Raw genomic sequence first — 20,739 nt, forward strand, 5'->3', positions numbered from 1 at the left:
GAAAATTAGGTTTTCTTATCTCCTCTTAATAGCTAGTCACTCTTACAGAAGCTCTGAAGTCATTTTAGACATGCTCATTGTTTACATGTGTCATCTTATGGAAGGGTTCAGAAGAAAAGCATTCAACATCGAACTATTTTAGGTGACAGTATAACTGACACTGCTATAAATCTCGGTAGAGGAAAAGAAATCTCTGTAAAGGATGTATCTATCCATCTTTTGGACATTATAGAATATTAGGATGTGGAATTTCAGTATCCAACAGGGACTTTAGACTGTGTGGTCTGAGATCACTTCAACAGCTAACAGTTCTGTGAATCACCTGTACGTCCCAATTCATCTATCTGGGCTAAGGTACAGGGTTTGGGAATCTTTCAGGTTAGGGCTCTTCCCCTCGCCCCCAACTTCTAACCCTAAGGAACGTTTAATAAAATGCTTCTTAATCTCATCGTCTAGCAATGACTCCTGTTCACATTTTGGTGAATGTTCTTTGAGTTTAGAGCACACACATGCACTTGTGCATATACACAGAGTTTAATGCGATTATACTGTTTATTCTGTTTGGCAGCTTCTCTTTTTAGAAACATACTGTGGACTTTCCCCCCATGTGAATAAAGGGTTTTGTACCTTATTGGCTTTAATGTTTGCAGAGGATTTCATTCACCACAATTAGCTTAATGTCTCAGAGTATATTCAAATATGAGGTTCAAAACATTATTTAGGAAACATTTTAAAAGGTTGACCTTATTTAAAAAAACAACAACTTTGCTGTATCTTAAGACACATTAGAAGATAAACTAACCATAGGCTTGTTGTGCCTCCTGTAATTTCTTGCATTTTAGACACCCGTTGAGAGTCATGGAGTATACCCATCTCCCTCTTTTAGATGTGGCCAAGCTCTCCTGTAGAGATGATCCTTTTTTAAAGGTCTTAGGAAAGCTGAATAACACATTTAGTGAATTTTGCTTCTTTTTCTTCCTTCAAACAGAAAAAAAGTTGTTTCCACCCTCTTTCCATGCTGAAAAGAACCATGTGACTTAAATTCGCCCACCTCTCACTGTTTGATGCTTAGTCCATTGGTAAAGTTCCTGGAGTCAGCTGCACAGAAAGCTGAGGCCATTTTGCTGTCTGTTTGATCATTTCTTCACCCCTTGTTTTGGATTTTTCCAATCTGTTACTAGAGAACTCAGTCCTCTCCCTTTTGTTGACAGGTTGCCAGGATACGTCCAGGCGACAAAGGCTAGGGTTCCTGTTCAGGCAGCCTCACATACTACCCGACCTCCTGCAAGAGGGGATGTGAAGCCAGGCGCTCCCAGCTCTTCTGCTCCTGTCTCCAGCAGCCCCCTCCCTGAGGGGCTCAGCAGGCCATGAGAAAAGCAGAAATAGAAAGACAAAGAACAAATGTTACAAGGTGAGGCTCTCAGAAGGTGTGCTCTTTCTCTGTTGTCTGGTAGCTACTCAGTCTCAAATCTTACCTTTCAATTAGTAATGGTTGCTTATATGAGATCGTCTTGATCTCTTTCGCTTCTTTCTCACCAGTGTATAGTAAAAAACTTCAATTACCACTAAACAAAATAAATACTTTATTTCATTGAATGATGCTGGCAATACTGCAAACAATGGATTGACTGCTCCACTGGCTAAAAGAGAATCAAATTCCTTTTGAAGGGATGATTTAAAAAATAATTTTCTTCAAAGAAAACTAGATAAAATATGTCTTTAACATTAATCCAGGATGATATGTTTATTAGTCAAATGACCCTTGAAAGAAAAAGGTGATAAAGTCTATAGTTACTCAACTGACTTTGCAGGTTTCTTCTTTTATTAACTGAGATAAAATGTCCATGAGTTGAAATGTAACCGAGTTTAAGAACTTAAATTCAAATTCCTAAAATCAATGAGTTTGATAAATATATACAACCATGTAACCCATTACCATAATCAAGACAGAGGACATTTCTATTACTCAGTAAGTTTTCTCACATCCCTTCTAGTCAATAGATCCTCCATAGCAGCCACTGCTTCTATTTCTATCACTAGGGAATAATTTGGCTGTTTATGAGCTTTATGTAAAGAGAATAATACAGTATATACATCTTGTATCTGGCTTCTTTGGCTCACAGAATGTTTTTGAGATTCTTCTCTGTTGCTGTGTTTATCACTAGTTCGATTCTTTCTATTGGTGAATATTATTGCATTATAGGATTATTCCACATTTGTTTATCCATTCTTCTATTGATGAGCATTTGGTTTGATTCCGGTTTGGGTCTCCTATAACTAAAGCTTCCATAAACATTCTTTCACAAATCTCTTGGTAAACAATATGTTTTTATTTATCTTGGGTTTAGTCCTTGGATTGCAATTCATGGATGATAAGGTAGGTGTTTGTTTAACTTTATAATGGGCATGAAATGATATGTCATTGGGCTTTAGTTTGCGTTTCCCTGGTGACTAATGGAATTAAGCATTTTTCTTGAGCTACTAGAGATTTGTATGTCTCTTTTATTAAGTATCTGTTTATATTTTTTAACCATTTAGATTTTCTTTTTAGATCGTTTTCATTGATTATAATTCACATACAATAAAGTGCACCCATTTTAAGTACACAATTTGATGAGTTTTGACAAATGATTACATTTATGTGACCACCAACAATATCAATGTAAGAACACATCCATTAACTTTTGTAATCCATTCCTCACCCATGCATCTACCCACTAAACAATCGTTAATCTACCTTCTGTCACCTACCTATTGGCTTTGCTTGTTTTAGGATTTCATATGTGGAACGATTCAGCATAGACTCTTTTTTTTTTTTTTTTTTTTCATTTTTCTGAAGCTGGAAACAGGGAGAGACAGTCAGACAGACTCCCGCATGCGCCCGACCGGGATCCACCCGGCACGCCCACCAGGGGCGACGCTCTGCCCACCAGGGGGCGATGCTCTGCCCATCCTGGGCGTTGCCATATTGCGACCAGAGCCACTCTAGCGCCTGGGGCAGAGGCCACAGAGCCATCCCCAGCGCCCGGGCCATCTTTGCTCCAATGGAGCCTTGGCTGCGGGAGGGGAAGAGAGAGACAGAGAGGAAAACGCGGCGGAGGGGTGGAGAAGCAAATGGGCGCTTCTCCTGTGTGCCCTGGCCGGGAATCGAACCCTGGTCTTCCGCACGCTAGGCCGATGCTCTACCGCTGAGCCAACCGGCCAGGGCCAGCATAGACTCTTTTGTATCCGACTTCTTTTATTCAGCATTATACTTTTGAGAGGGGTTCATGTCATTGTGTGTATCAGTAGTTTTTTCATTTCTATTGTGTAAATATTTTAATGCGTGAATATGTCATCATTTGTTTGTTCACTTACCTGTTGATGTATACTTATGTTGTCTTCAGTTTTTCACTAGGAGTAAAAGCTGATATAAACATTAGTATTTGTTATTTTGTGAACATATATTTTCGCTTCTCTTGTGTAATTATGTAGAGATAAAGTGCCTATGTTATCAGGCAGGTATAGATTTCACTTTGTGAGACACTGACAGTTTCTCAGAGTGGTTGTATTATTTCACGTTCCCACCAGGCAGGTATGGGAGTGCCAGTTCCTCCACATCCTCACTAACACTTGGCATTAACAATCTTTTGTTTTTAAATTTTAATGATGTGACATTAATAAATCAGGGTACATATGTTCAGAGAAAACATTTCAAGGTTATTTTGACATTTAATTTGTTGCATACCTGTCACCCAAAATCAAATTGTCTTCCATCACCTTCTATCTGGTTTTCTTTATGCCTCTCTCCTCCCCCCACTCTTTCCCTCTCCCCCCCTCCCCCGTAACCACCACACTCTTGTCCATGTCCCTGAGGCTCATTTTTATGTCCCACCTATGTATGGAATCATACAGTTCTTATTTTTTTCTGATTTACTTATTTCACTCAGTATAATAGTAACAATCTTTTTTTTTTTTTTTTCTGTATTTTTCTGAAGCCGGAAACGGGGAGAGACAGTCAGATAGACTCCCGCATGTGCCCAACCGGGATCCACCCGGCACGCCCACCAGCGTCGCTCTGCCGCGACCAGAGCCACTCTAACACCTGGGGCAGAGGCTGAGGAGCCATCCCCAGCGCCCGGTCCATCTTTGCTCCAGTGGAGCCTCGGCTGCGGGAGGGGAAGAGAGAGACAGAGAGGAAGGAGAGGGGGAGGGGTGGAGAAGCAGATGGGTGCTTCTCCTGTGTGCCCTGGCCAGGAATCGAACTCGGGACTTCTGCACGCCAGGCCGACACTCTACCACTGAGCCAACTGGCCAGGGCCAACAATCTTTTTAATTGTAACTATTTTAGTGTGTACATAGTGGTATGTCTATGGTTTTAATTTACATTTTTCTAATGACTAACGACTAATGATGTTGAGTTTTAATTCAAGAGCTTATTGATTATATACTTTCTGTTGTGAGTAATATATTCAAACTTTTGCCCATTAAAAAAGAAAACTGGGCTGCTTGACATATATATATGCATGATGTAATCTTTTTCAAGCATATGTTTTGCAAACATTTCTTCCCAATCTTTGGCTTGCCTTTTAATTCTTAATGGTATTTTTAAAGAGCATAAGTTTCTAATTTATATGAAGGAAAATTTTAAATTCTTTTTAAGTTTAGTGATTTTTTATTTTGTATAAGAAGTCTTTACAAATATTAAGGTCATAAAGATATTCTCCTATGCTTTCTTCTAGAATCTTTATAGTTTTTATATTTATATATTTTATATAGCTTTTATATTTAGTTCTATGATCCATGTTGAGTTAATTTTTGTGTGTGGTAAAATAAAGAGTTGTTATTAACTTTCCCCTTACATGTATCCAGTTGTTCCACCATCATTAAAAAAAAACCAAAAAACTTTCCTCTCTCCATTGACTTGCCTTGACATCTTTGTCAAAAATGAATTGATCACATATGTGAATCAACCATATATTTCTGGACTCTATTCTGGTACATGAATCTATCTATCTTTATTGGCATCATTAGTTTTTCTTTTCTTTTAATATCAAAAGTTTGAATAGATTACTCACAACAGAAAGTATATAATCAATAAGCTCATGAATTAAAACTCAACATCATTAGTTGTTAGTCATTAGAAAAATGTAAATTAAAACCATAGACATACCACTATGTCTTTATTCTTTTCTTTTAATAGGGGGTGAGGGAGAGAGAGGAATAGAGACATCAACTTGCTATTCCACTTAATGGTTCCATTTAGTTGTGCATTCATTGATTGCTACTCATATATACCCTCATCGGGGATCCAACCCATGGCCTTGGCAAGAAGAGACAATGCTTTATCCACTAAGCCACCCGACCAGGGATGGCATCACTAATTTTTAAAAAGCCAGCTTATCTTGTCTTATAAGAAGTAAAGGAAGTATTAAAAACAGGTTGAGTCCTTCCATGACGCCTTCCCAGTGAAACCATGAACAAGAGTTTGAATAAGATTGGGCATTTTTTTCCTTGCATGTTGTCTAAATTTTCATTAGGCCTTATAGTAGTTCTCCCCCTCCAAAGATGAGACATTCAAAGCCCCTGGTCTTGGATGCCTGAAATCCAGAGTAGTACCAAACCCTAGGTATACTACGTTTTGCTATACATGGAAACCTGTGGTAAAGTTTTATTTATGAATTAGGCACAGTAAAAGATTAACAATAATGACTAATAATAATAGAACAATTATAACAATATACTGCAATAAAAGTTATGTGAATGTGGTCGTTCTCAAAATACCTTATTGTACTCACCTTCTCAGTAATGGAAAGCCCTCTATGGCTTCTCTTTGGTATATTTGAATTGCCATTATCACTACTCTTACCTTTTTAGGCTATTAAGTAAAATGAGAGTTACTGGAACACAAGCACTGTGATACCCTGACAGTAGATCTGATAACCCAGGTGGCTACTAAGTGACTAACGGGTGGGGAGTGCAAACAGGATGGATATTCTGGGCGAAGGAATGAGTCACGTCTCTGTCAGAGTGGGGACAGAGAGGGATGATGCGAGAATGTTACTCAGAGTGCCATGCATTTAAAACGTATGAATTGTTTATTTCTGGAATTTTCCATTTAATATCTTAGTACCAGAATTGAACGAGGGTAACTGAAGCCACAGAAAGCAATACCTCATATAAGTGTAGACTACAGTAATTTGATTTTAAGTAATTCTATACTGAGCAAAAGCCAAAAATATAAAGTAATAAATGTATTCAAGAATGATAATTCCAGTAAAAGAGATGCCTTTTTCAAATCCATCTAGAGAATGTGACTTAAACTTAATTTTTATTCATTTATCCATTTATTTATTCATTAATGTATTGAGTGTCTACTATATCCCAGACATTCTAAATAAGGAAAGAAGAAAGGAGAATATTCCTTGGTTCACTATTTCTTCAGGGAAACAATATTTATTATCCTTAATCTATTGCTTGTTGAACAATGTGTTTCTCACAATTACAGAGGGGGGAAAAAACCCTATGCCTGGTAAAAATAAACATTAGATTAAATGCTTCATGTATTCCATGAATTGACAGGAAACTATCAATACTCACATGTTTGCTAAGGATACACAATTCCTCGGGTTTTCCAAGTTTGCTGTCATATCATAAAATAGCCATTTTTTTTGAGCCTGAGAATGTAAAGTATCATTTCTTTCCATTGTATTTTCAGTTTATTTTAGAATTTTAATCTTATATATTATTTCTAAGAGAAATTCATCTGCAAACTGGACCTTACTATAGCTTTTTTTTTTTGGTCTCTGTGTCCATATAATTTAAATGCATGTGTAATATTACTATTTTTTTAAAACAATTTTCCAAAGTCTCTGGTGAATGAAAAACATTTTCAAGAATGTGTGCAATTCTAAAAAAGATTCTGTAAGTGCTAAGAATGTGAACAATTTCAAGACAACTTTGGGAGGGAGCAGTGGTGATTCCTGTTGAGTCTTAAAAACGGAAGCATTTTTTACATGTGACACTACAGAAGTTTGGCACAAGGCGCGCACCATCCTGAGGGCAGCAGGGAGGGGGAAGGTGAACGAGGCAAGTGGGCTGTAGGGTAATAGTGATGACAAGCTGCAAATAGAGTGTTCAGGGTATAATATACAGGCAAGCGTTTTTTTTCTTTCTTGAGAGAACTCTAACAGGAAGATGATAGAATTCTATGCAAGCAAAGCTGGGTTAGGATTCAGGTTGCACTGAGTGCTATTCTGTAAATTCACATTGATTAATAGTTGATTTTTCAGTTAAAATGAAATGGAGCCTCATTTGTATGCTCTAATTCAGTTGTGGAACTTTCCCTGTAAGTACTCAAATAGTAAATAATTCAGGCCTTGTAGGACATATGGTCCTCAGTTGTAGGGCAAAAGAGTCAAAGACAAATATGTGAATGAATAAGGGTGGCTGTGTATCAATACAACTTTATGTACAAAAAAAAAAGGTAGATAGCTGGCCAGATTTGGCCAGAAAGCTGTAGTTTGTTAACCCTCATTCTAATCTTCAAGGAATTCTGATGAAATGTTTCCCAAACTCATCCATTCAAAGATAAAAGTCTGTGGCCTCAAACCTTCCTCTGAGTGCCGGGTACTTTGGAGCTCTCTTCAGAAGGGAGATGATTTATTTATTTTTTTGTATTTTTCTGAAGCTGGAAACGGGGAGAGACAGTCAGACAGACTCCCGCATGCGCCCATCCGGGATCCGCCCCGCATGCCCACCAGGGGGCGACGCTCTGCCCACCGGGGGGGGGGGGGGGGGGGGGGGGACGATGCTCTGCCCATCCCGGGCGTCGCTATGTTGCGACCAGAGCCACTCTAGCGCCTGAGGCAGAGGCCACAGAGCCATCCCCAGCGCCCGGGCCATCTTTGCTCCATTGGAGCCTTGGCTGCGGGAGGGGAAGAGAGAGACAGAGAGGAAGGAGAGGGGGAAGGGTGGAGAAGCAAATGGGCGCTTCTCCTGTGTGCCCTGGCTGGGAATCGAACCCGGGACTTCTGCACGCCAGGCCGACGCTCTACCACTGAGCCAACCGGCCAGGGCTAGGAGATGACTTCTAAGAAGAATTAAACTTTGGAAATCATCTGCACTCAGAACACATGTGATCAAGAGAAGCAATACATGCATAAGCTCAGCTCAGGAAAGCCTAGGTCTCTGCTTCTCCTTTAGCTTTCTATCTAGTCAGACAGTGCATGTGTCTGCCCAGTCGTACAGCCGTGTCTGGTCTGCCTGTGTAGCTCCATTCTCAGGGGGGTAGGGCTGGGGGGGGGGGGCAGGGGAGCTCTGTGCCATCAATGAGGGTTGCTCATGACTAGATAAATAATCTTCACCATCAGGCACAAGGCTTGATCCAGTGCACAATCCTTAACTGGATTCTCGTTTCTCTTGGGTTTGGTAGTTAAACTTCTGAAGCTCAAACATCAATCCCTTGAGTTAGTATTGTGAGGACTAAACAAGGATTCTCAGGGATCCCGCAGGCTTGAACAAATACCACGCAGCTAGCTGTTTCCTCTTCCTGTCCAAAAGTCCTGGTATGTTTTTATCCATCTATTTATATAATAATCTTGATTTCTGTTTAACAATGTGATGTAAAGTCAGGTTAAGCTCAATTTATTTAAGACTCGGTATATTTCGTTAACATCTACAGCATGCCTGGCACTGGGCTAGGTACTGGATATATAACCATGGAGAGAGCAAACAGCCCCTAATACCTTCGAGTTTACATTTAAAAGGAGGAGCCAGATGCTATATATGTAAACAAATCAGATAAAAACATATCCAGTAAGTGCTGAGAAGAAAATGAGTCAATGAACATAAATGTGATAGTGGTAGCAGCCGTGGTGCATGTACATATGTTCATATCTGTATATGCGGATGTGTGTATGCATGACATTTACCTGCTTGTGCATTTACATGCATGTGTATGTTCACATGTGCATGCACGCACATGTGTGTGTGCATGCACATATGCATGCACGTGTGTCTGTTTGAGAGAGAGAGAAATTACATGAGAAAGAGTAGTTAGGAAGAGTCTCTTTGAGTTGATGATATTTAAATAGAGGTCTGGAGGACAAAATGAGAAAACTGTGCGAGGAACCGGAGAAGATTCTAGGCCGTGGCAGGAGCATGTACAGAGCCCCGTTCCAATCGGTCCCCTAACCTCCCCCTGAGTTATGAGTTTAGCTTCTTTGAGGAACTTGAAAATGAACATGGGGAAGCACAGTGCAGACAAGAGAGAATAAATGGCCGGCCAAGGCAGAGACTTGAGGAGGCACCAGGTTATAGAGCAGGGGTCGGGAACCTATGGCTCGTGAGCCAGATGTGGCTCTTTTGATGGCTGCATCTGGCTCAGACAAATCTTTAATAAAAAAATAATAACATTAAAAATATAAAACATTCTCATGTATTACAATCATTCATTTTCTACCGCTCATGTTCATGGTTGCGGATGGCTGGAGCCAATCACAGCTGTCCTCTGGGACAACACTAAATTTTTATTGGATAATGCGTAACGTACACGGGTCATTGTATGGCTCTACACAGGTCATTGTATGGAATTACATTTTAAAATATGTGGCGTTCATGGCTCTCTCGGCCAAAAAGGTTCCCGACCTCGATTATAGAGCAACTTCATGGTTAGGAGTATGGATTTTGTTTTGAGGGTAGAGGAACAACCATGAAACATTTAGTCAGGGGAGGGTTAGGATTTGTTTTGTAACATAAGTAGTTGAGGATGACCACTCTGAAAAGAATGGATCAGAGGCAGCAAAGAATGGAGCTGTCATTCACCACTGTGGCCGAATCAGCACGTGAATGGCGAGGCCCAGCCTTTCACTGCTTGGCTGTGAACCTAGGAGTGCCGACAAAATATCCGAAAGGGGGAACTGGCCGTGTCAATGACAGATGAAGAAATGTCCCTGAGGGCCTTGGTGTAGTATCACAAGAGGTTATCCAATATCAGAGAAGTAGAGTGAAAACCGGAATGCAAGAATATGGGAAAGGAGATGCTTCAAGATGCAAAACACAGAAAGAAGAGATGAGAACGTGATCAGAAAGAAAGTGAAAGAAATGACGAGAGAATGATAAGATGTTTATTTTCTGCCAAATCATTACAGGCAATCATACAGGGTATAAAAAGATGCTAAATATTTTTTTAGAGTGTCTGCGAGTCTATGTTATCTTTCCTCTTGCTCTCTTCTCCCCGCCCCCACATGTCCCATGCAAACCCACAATAAGATCAAAACCTAGTTGGAGAGCTGGGAAAACATCCTCACGATCATCTCAGCCTGGCTCACCACCAGTGTGATCTTCTCCCAAGTCAAAGATATGGTCAGAGTTTATTTTAAAATTACTGTGAAGTGAACAAAGAACAAAATGAGAAGTAGTGAAGACTGGAGATAAAAGAAACAAGCAATTGGATAAAGACTCAGAATTCAATTTTCAGTGAGATTTATAGCCAACAAGTGTCCTTATTAGTACCATCTGATCTGGTTATAATCCAGCATATCATTACCAAATGAGTGTTAGAAGGACCGGCATCCTGGCTTGGATTCATTGCTAAATGAAGATGGTGACAATGATTATCAATATATTTTGTTGACTTAGAAGGAATATGAAGAGGGATGTGTAGAAGGGTGTGTGTGTGTGCATGCATATGTGTGTCTGTGTGTGAGCAATTGGTAGGAGAGTGCTCAACGAAGTGATAATAAATATAATAAAATTCCAACTTCTCGCTAAGCAACTATACATAGTCATTGAAAGGATGGAAATAAGTATCTTTAATTTGTGAAAAACTATTTATATTATAGCTCATTCTAAAATCAGAAATGTGTAATAAGAAATTAGTATTTACATTAGTACTTGAATAAATTCATGGCATTTCCTCTCAAAAATACCAAATGATTGCTCAACATTAAAATAGATAGATGTTGGATTGCTTTATCTGGTTCCAAGTGAACCGTCTCATATATAAAACACATGACATTTTAATCCACAAAAATTAAAACCACATTTTTCTTTTTATTTAGCCTATTTCCTATGTCAAATACTACATCAGGTGAAGTTTAATTATTTTAACTGTGGTATTTATGGGTGACAAAAAGTTTTCAAATAGTTTTCAACAGAGACTCTCAGAAGAAACTTCTTGATAAGTAGCACAGGAATACTGTTCTAGCTAAAATCACTTAAAAAGACACTAGCGCCCTGGCCAGTTGACTCAGCGGTAAAGCGTCGGCCCAGCGTGTGGAAGTCCCGGGTTCGATTCCCGATTGGGGCACACAGGAGAAGCGTCCATCTGCTTCTCTACCCTTCCCCCTCTCCTTCCTCTCTATCTCTCTCTTCCTGTCCCACAGCCAAGGCTCCATTGGAGCAAAGTTGGCCCCTGGCGCTGAGGATGGCTCCATGGCCTCTGACTCAGTAGCTAGAATGGTGCCGGCTGCAACAGAGCAATGTCCCAGATGGGCAGAGCATCGCCCCCTGGTGGGCATGCTGGTTGGATCCCAGGTGGGCGCATGGGGGGAGTCTGTCTGATTGCCTCCAGCTTCTAACTTCAGAAAAATACAAAAAAAAAAAAAAAAAGACACTAGTAATCGCTTGCCAAATAAAATAAGTCCTATTGTGATTCACCAACAATTTAATAATCTTAAATGTAACTAATCTATGTCAGTGTTAATGTTGTAACTAGAATTTAACAGTTAATCAAAAAGGATCAAGATTTGTAGCCTAAACTTGTGTCATTCTCCCACATGCTATTTATAGGGCAGAACCTAAATCTATGCATTTTAAAATATTGATTCCATAATGTCTTGAGATATATTAGTCTATTCCATATATTTTTTCACTTAATCATGATATTATAATATCTTGGTATTTGAAAAATGAGAAAACTAGGAAAACTATGAACAAATAAATGGAAAACAGATTACAGCACTTAAATGGAAACTTAAGAAGACAACTGTTGAGTAAAGGATGGTGAATAGAAAAGTAAAGCACTTGAGGAATTTCCAAAGTCCACTGAAAGCAAATGAAGACATATTAAACTCTTCTCATCTGTGCCTTCCCACCCTGGGATCCGTGATCATGAAATTGTTCTCAAGATACAAAAGAAGGGAAAACATTTTTAATCAGCTTGGGAGTTCCTGACCATGTTTGTCTTTTAGCAAAGCAGCCTTTGTAGACGGGCTTTCTTGGCATGAAAGGACAGGAAAGGTGATGGAGGGGAATGAAAGGAAAAGTTGCTCGGGATGCCTGTTGTTGGTGTCCCATGGACGGAGGCTGACAGAAATCTCTGAAAAGTTCACCTGGGAGCTGGGCTACCCACAAACCATCACACAAAGCCCACAGAGGAAAAGAGTTCTACTAGACCCTGGGATTGAAGACCCTAGGATTGGTCCATTCACTCTGCATGAAGACAGTCGACTGCTGTCATTTAAACAACACCATAGAAGCAGTGTAGTGGTTGCATCCATGAGGGAAAGTCCAAGACCATCATGGAAGCATTGGTATTGTTAAGACTCTGATTTGCTTTATTTATTTTCAAAATATGACTTCTTACTTTGATAGAAAGATAGTCCTCTATTTCTTTAAGTGACTGGAGTAGGATTGTCTTGTGACACAGAATTCTAACAGATACATAGCTGAAGTAAACATATTGTAATCATTAGCCTGTTAACTCATGGGTGGAAGGGTTGGGTTATTTGGAAATATCTCTAATGAATAATGTGGTGGTGGTGATGGGAACACAAAAATTATGTCACAAAATATGTGTTTTGGGCTCCAGTGCCAGAGGCAATATTCTGGGCCGAGTGAATTATTAAATAAATCCAGTTCTAGGCAGGCCATCTTACTGGACTCAAGCGTCCTCAGACAGTGAAGCATTTATTATAAGGATACATGTGCATGGAAACACAAGGGAATCTCACAACCAGGCTTCAGGAAGCACAAGAACTACATGTTCCAGGGGAATTCCTAGCCAAGGAGTTGAGTAGACTCTGTTCTCTGTTTCAGACACCAAAATAATCAATAGGTAATTTCTCATGGAAGTTTCAGGATTCTAGAGAAAAGTCGGAGTTGCTTTTCAACCATGTTCTTTTCATTTCCGCTGAATAGAGTGTTAACCAGGTATGACCCCCGTGGCTTTCCAGCTCTATGCTCATCAGGGCCCTTTCTTGAATTGTTTCAAAAGTCTGAGAAGAACTCGAGACCCCACTCTGCTTCCCTTTTTAGAAGTGGAGTAAGAGGCCTGTCCCCAGCCAAGCTCTATGAACTGGACTGGTCACTGTTTTTCCACCCAAGGTGACCTGCTTCCTCTTTTATACCTGATGTGATTGACAGTGATAACACTCGAACACAATTTTTCATTTCTTACTTGGGACACTCTGACAAAGGTTTCTTCTGTTCTCTAACAAGAATATCAGAATGTCCGAGGAGCACAGACATTCTGTGCTATCTCTAGATATTCTCTAGACATAGAGAAAGATATGAAGACTAAAAAGCATCACGTGTCTTTTGTACCCAAATAGCAGTGGCACTTCATGGACTTTGATCTGAGCATCCCAGCACTAGCCTGTGGCCAGGCTCTACTCTATTTCATCCACAGTCCCTTCCTCTCCCTCTTCTTACACATAATTTATTTGCCGTGTTATTTCACGCTGCTGCTCAACTTCACAATTCTTTCCAAGTGTCCTCTCTGCTTCAGCAACCACTGCTCACAGTTCTCCTTCCTAAGAGGAGAATATGATTGGACCAGTTTATCATTTCATACCAGGCCCTTTACTAGACTGCTGGTGAGCCGATGGGTTGACAGCCTTTTCTGCAGTGCCCAGCTCCGTTCTCATCAGCTCAGATTGGGGATGGCGAATTAAGTCACATTTTGTACAATTAGATTTGATAAATTGAAAAAATGGTTTTGCTCATATTTCTCACAACTTTCCAATAATTCTTTCCCTTTCAGGACTATGGGTTAGAATGTTTATTAACACAATGTGATTTGAGTTAGTTGGAAAATGAAAACTTTGCGATTCCTCAGAACATTTTAGCAAATGAGAGAATTATTTCTAAATTCTGTGGTCAGTCTCCTAATGACATTTCCAGCCTGCTAGATTATTTATGAAAATATGGGGATGAAGACAGATGTTAAAACCATATAACAATAATTATGAGATCATACTTATTACCTAACAGAGTGTGCTAAGTATGGTATCTGACTTTTAATCCTTATATAATCCTGCAAGATAGGTATCATCATCTCATAAACATAAAATGAAGCCCAGGCACAGGACACTTAGAGATTATAAGATTTCACAACCAATAGGCACTTTGACCTTGGTCACTTAGCATTTGACCTTGGTATACAGGAGGGGTATACTTGATTCTTTGCTATAACCAACTTTTTTTCTGCCCCCACCCTTTTTTTTTTTTTTGCAAATAAGATCTTACCAATATATTTTATCATTTACTTGAACTTGACATTTTTCCCAGATGTGGTAGAATCAAAATTAAGATCTAAATGATCGGATCCATGCCACACAGAAAGGGGACTGGGAGTTGGTTTGGCATCCAAAGAGAAGATACTGTTGGAAATAAATTCTTTTGTTCTTTAAGCTTTTTCTAAATTCAGCAAAATTCTACAGTAGAAGTTTGCTTTCTGGTCCAGAAGTATTTGTCAAGATTTTTGATTAAAATATTTAGACATATGTCAGCTACTAGTAACATAAGATGGGCCATGGAGGCAACTGTTTGCACCAACATTAAACAGAATTTCAAAGTTGGAAGAAACATGCAATACAAGCATGGCTTTGTGTAGTTCACATAGTCTCATGAAGTTAGGTACATATTATGGTTTATAAATCAGAGTGATCTATTTTCCTACCAAAAGTTTGCTTTTAGAGAAAACTCTATAATGGATCCTTTTAGGAAACTAGAGAACTTCCTTTGTATAGTTCTTAAATGTTAAATGCTGATGTTCTCCAGATTTCATTGCTCAATATATATATATGAGACAGACAGACAGGAACAGACAGGCAGGAACAGAGAGAGATGAGAAGCATCAATCATCAGTTTTTCGTTGCAAAACCTTAGTTGTTCATTGATTGCTTTCTCATATATGCCTTGACCGTGGGCCTTCAGCAGACCGAGTAACCCCTTGCTCAAGCCAGCGACCTTGGGTCCAAGCTGGTGAGGTTTTCTCAAACCAGATGAGCCCACGCTCAAACTGGTGACCTCAGGGTCTCAAACCTGGGTCCTCCACATCCCAGTTCGATGCTCTATCCACTGCACCACTTCCCGGTCAGGCCAAGATATTTTTTAAATCATATATGTATTATAAGAAAATCCATAAGGATTCCTCATTTCCTATAGGGCACTCAAAATTCCTAAGATTAGCTATAATGCCTTTTATAATTTATTTCCAATTTACATTTGCAGTTACTTATATCAACTTTTCACCATTCTTTTCCCTATCTCATTCATTCACATTTTACACACACATGTACACATATATGTATGCACCCACTCACATCTATCTACAAACACATATATACATCTATTTACACAGTCACACTTACAAACTCACATGCCTATATACTCATACTTATCTACTCACACCTATCCACACACAACCTAATCACTCATACCCAACTATAGACACACACAAATCCACTCACATCCATATCCACAGCACATTTAACAATTCATTCCCATCCACACATCTACATCCACTCACATCACACTATCCACTCTCATTTATCCATATACACATATCCATCCACTCATATTCACGTACATACCCACACTCATATACTCATCCACATATAAACATTCACATATACATATACTCACACTCTACTAAACATACCCATAATCCTACCCTTCTACTCACATCCATTCTTACACACCCACCAATATCCATCTACACACTCATACTTATGAACATACTCATCCATTCTTACACACTTCTACTCAGATAAGTACCCATCTGGTCATAGGCATACACACATTCAAGCCCTTCCCCCACACACCACCCAAGTCATATACAGCTGTCCTTCCTGCTATAAACCAAATCCCTCAATTTTCTGGTTTCCTGCATTTCTGCACATGCTGTTGTCAGCTGGAAGTGTCTTTCCCTCTTCTCTAACTTCTATTCGTCTTTCAAGAACTAGCTGAAATGACACTGTCATTTTGCACACAAATTGTTCATAGCAACTTTATTTGTAATAGTCAAACTGTAATCAGCCCAAATGTCCTTGAATAGGAGAAACAAATTATGGTACATATCACAGAATACTCCTCAGCAATTAAAAGCAGCCAATCATAATATTTTTCTGAATGGCTAGCCAGTATTTCCCTGATGTTTCCTTTTAGTTTTTTAATTCTGGTTCCCCCACCATCAGCTTTTTCTCAATATTTATGAATAGATTTCTGTTTTGGTTTTATTATTCATTTATGTTGTTTTTTTAGATTCCACATATAAGTGAAATCATATGCTATTTGTCTTTCTCTGTCTGACTTATTTCACTTAGCATAATACCCTCTAGGTCCATCCATGTTGTCACAAATGGTGAGATTTCATTCTATTTATTGCTGAATAATATTCCATTGTATATATGTACTTCATTTTCTTTATCCATTTATCTATTGATAGACATCTGGGTTGCTTCCATATCTTGGGTATTACTAGTAATGGTGCAGTTAACATAGGGGTGCATGTATCTTTTCAAATTAGTATTTTTGTTTTCTTCAGATAGATATAAGAAGTGGAGTTGCCAAATCATATGGCAGCTCTATTTTTAATTTTTTAAGGAATCTCCATACTGTTTTTGATAGCAGATGTACTAATTTAGAACCCACCAACAGCTTATGAAGGTTCCCTTTTTTCCACATCCTTGCCAACATTTGTTGTCTGTTGCTATTGATGAGCGCCATTCTGACAGGTCTGCAGTGATATCTCATTGTGGTTTTAATTTGCATTTCTCTGATGATTATTGGTGTTAAGTGTCTTTTCATATGTCATATGTTGGCCATCTGTATGTCCTCTTGGGAGAAATATCTGTTCAAGTCTTCTATGTTTTAATTGGATTTCTTTAATTGTATGAACTATTTATATATTTCAGATATTAACTAACCACTTATTGGCTGTATCATTCACATATATATTTTCCCATTCAGTAGGTTGTATTTTCATTTCATTGATGCTTTCCTTTGCTGTGCAAAACTTTTTAGTTTGACGTAGTCCCATCTGTTTATTTTTCTTTTGTTTCCCTTGCTTGAGGAGATATATAAAAAATATATTGCCAAGAGGCATGTCAAATAATTTACTGCAAAAGTAAGTAATTATTAATACATACAACAAATTGGATGACTCTCCAAGGAGTTGTGCTGAAAGAAAAGAGCCAATCCCTGACCTGTGGTGGCTCAGTGGGATAAAGCATCAACCTGGAACACTGAGGTCGCCGGTTCGAAACCTTGGGCTTGCCTGGTCAAGGCACATATGGGAGTTGATGCTTCCTGCTCCTCCCCTTTCTCTCTCTCTCTGTCTCTCTCTCTCGCTCCTCTCTCTCTAAAAAAATCAATAAATAAAATATTTTTAAAAAAAGAAAAGAGCCAATCCCAAAGTGTTACTTGCTGTGTAATTCTATTCATATAACATTTTGAAATGAAAACTATTTAGAAATGAAAGACAGATTAGTGATTTCTGGGAGTAAGAGGTAGGGACGTGAGGGTGCAGTGGGAGAAGGAGTGGGCATGAAATGGCCAAATGAGAGATTCTTGTGATGTTCAAACTGTTCGTTATCTTGACAATAGTGGTGAACATGTACACAGGTGGCAAAGCTGTATAAAGCATAATGTATATACATTTAGGAGTGCAGGTAAAAGTGGCTGTATCAATATCAATATTCTGTTTGAGATATTGTACTATACTTTTCAAACTGTTACCATTGGGTAAGTGTATAAGGGGTCTTTATTATTTCTTATTATCTTAATAAAAATTATAATTAAAATACAATCATAATGTCATCATCAGACCTAAAGAAATTAACATTAATCCTTAATATCAGAGTATCAAGATCCATTTTAAAAGGATCATGAAGTGATAAAACCAAATGGGATGAAATGCCCCAGGGCCCTGGTCAGCAAACTGCGGCTCGCGAGCCACATGTGGCTCTTTGGCTTCTTGAGTGTGGCTCTTCCACAAAATAGCATGTGTGGACGCTACCTTGATAAGGAATGTACCTACCTATATAGTTTAAGTTTAAAAATTTTGGCTCTCAAAAGAATTTCAATCGTTGTACTGATATTTGGCTCTGTTGACTAATGAGTTTGCCGACCACTGCCCCAGGGAAACGTAAACTTGTACAGTTGGAGCCAAAGTGTCAATTGCATCAGTGCAGACTCAGGGAAACCTAGCTCAGCAACAGATCCCATGATCACAGCTGAAGTCTGGGGACGTGATGACAGGCAACTCTTCACCAAAACTTTAAGCATCACTCTCTGAGGCTGAATTACTGAAAGGTCTTTTTTTGTCAAGGAACACATGGGAAGGAAAACAGCAAGGGATGTCCCATATTTTGGGTGACTACATCATGCTAACGCAATAATATTTCCTATGTGGCTCTCCTCTACCCATAGAGAAGTTTCAACTATGACTCAGACAGAATACTCACTCTCACCCCCGTATTGAAATTAAACCTACCTCTTCTTTCTGAGCACGACAAGCCACATCTCTAGTGCTATGCTATTTGTGTAGTATGTTCCAAATTTCATTTTTGCTTTGCTCGTGTTTAAGTGGTACATATCAAATGACTGAACAGTAGTGCCCATGAGCTATTGATGCCATTGAATGGGGTTATACAGAAAGTGACGTGGTGCAGCATGTTGGGGGTATTTTTTATTCTAAAATTCTGTAGGTAGGGGAGAAAAAAAATTTCTCTACCCTCTTTGGTTCAGTGGCTGAGCCTGTGAAATAAGCTGACAAAAGATAGGTTAATAAGAGAATAACAAACAGTTTATTAACAAATGTATTGTGCATACACGTGGGAGGACTCAGTGATGAGTATCTCTAAGGGTGGTAAGAATTTGAGGTTTATTTAGCATCTTAACAAAGAACACTAACTTTGTGGAGAAGTGACAAGACAAAGGAAAAGGAATTTAGACTTTTAGGGCAGTAAACTATAGGAAGGTAAATACTTATATGGGGGAAACAAATAGAAGATAAAGGCTATTTAATAATGCTGTGACATAGGTTCTTCTTGGTGCCTGTCTCTGGACTGAAAAGAGTCTAGAGTTGTCTTCATGGGTTCTGCCCTTCCTGGAATAGGAAAGGGAGACACCTATACAAACATAGATCCTGCTTTTCGGCAAATAGAGGGAAGGCAGAGAGCTTTTCTCATGTGCATTTTTTTCTCAGTTGCCCTCAGCTCAAAATAATCCTAATGCCAGCAGGACATATTCTGAGATCCTACAATTCCAAAGAGGAAATGACTTTACAAAATGGAAATGTCTTCTTAGCTCAGAATCCAAACTGGAAGTGACCCTTAACACTTAAGAAGCATTTAAATATCCACCTCCAATTAGAGAAGACTGACCATAGTCCTGAGAACACTGTCGAAAGGAGAGAAGGAAAACTTTGTTATGCACACAGCACTCTCATTAACAAAAAATGTAGTCCGTTAGCCAGGAACAGAGTGTCTTTAAGTCAAATGTCTGAAGAAAATAATCAATAAAGACTCTGATGTAAATACACAAATGCAAAAACAAAGAATACAGTCAGAGAGGTAAAAGGAGAAAGGACTTGATGTGTGGACAGACTACATTGAGGAGAATTCGGGACCTGAGAGGATTGTTTACTGAGTCACACTGGTGGAGGGTTCTCAGTAGAGCTAGAGACACTGGACCCCACTCTATCATGGTATGTAAACATTTATGCTTTTTTACTATAGTGAATTGTAATTCTTACTTTAGAGGGCTGACTGGGGCATCTCAGCAAGGCCCCCAGGATGGAGTCCGCCCTCATGGTGTTTCCAATAGGATCTAGAGTGGGGTGACTGTGAGCTGACTATTAAGATTCTAGGCACAGTATGGGCAAACTAGCTGTAGAAAGCTGCATTCACAGCTGTATGACCAGAGGCCGCTGCCATCATGGCCATGCAGGTTCACATTGGATTTGGGCAGACGGTAAAGACACAGTGGAGCCAAAAAATGGTGGGCCATTCTGTTTATTAAAGTCTTGCACCAGCCGAGTAAACACAGAAGGAAAACACTTTCCTTTTCATTCAGGACTCCCAAAGCTCCTCAGCTCTGGTTCCTAATCTGCACACCTCCTCTCTCTCTGCAAAACTGGCTTCTTCTTCAGCACTCTGCATTCTCCCCGCTCTCCCTGCAAAATACCTGGGCCCACAAAGACCCCTCCTCCAGCAAACATTAGCAAAACAACCGCCCCTCCCAAGCAGGAATGCAATGAATGCGCTGTTTGCAATCAACTGCCTTGCTCTGAAAGCAAGCACACAGATGGATGCTCAGTGATGTTTTTTAACAGTAAAAGTGAGCAAACTCAAAAAATACAACTTTTACAAACTCATTTAACCAACACTCTCTGTTGGTGTGTCTTCTACTACTGCTGTAGCAAGATTCCACAGCTTGGCTGTACCTTGATTCTAGGAGATCTGTACCTTGGCCTCAGGAGATCTTGGTGGACTTCTGACTTATAGAACTCAAAGGTAATGATCCATT

General features: G+C 39.3%; 1 protein-coding gene across 3 annotated transcripts in view; it reads left to right on the forward strand.

Moving 5' to 3' along the window:
• The first annotated feature begins 1,324 nt into the window (after window positions 1–1,324).
• The window catches only part of LOC136402457 (zinc finger protein 474-like), a 59,401-nt gene continuing 39,986 nt past the window's right edge, over window positions 1,325–20,739 (forward strand). For all 3 annotated transcript variants that reach the window (XR_010750973.1, XM_066379921.1, XM_066379922.1), the window contains exon 1: window positions 1,325–1,411. The gene's annotated coding sequence lies outside the window, so the exon portion shown is untranslated. The remainder of the gene's footprint in view (window positions 1,412–20,739) is intronic.

This window comes from Saccopteryx leptura, chromosome 4, assembly GCF_036850995.1.
Source record: "Saccopteryx leptura isolate mSacLep1 chromosome 4, mSacLep1_pri_phased_curated, whole genome shotgun sequence".
Taxonomy (NCBI): domain Eukaryota; kingdom Metazoa; phylum Chordata; class Mammalia; order Chiroptera; family Emballonuridae; genus Saccopteryx; species Saccopteryx leptura.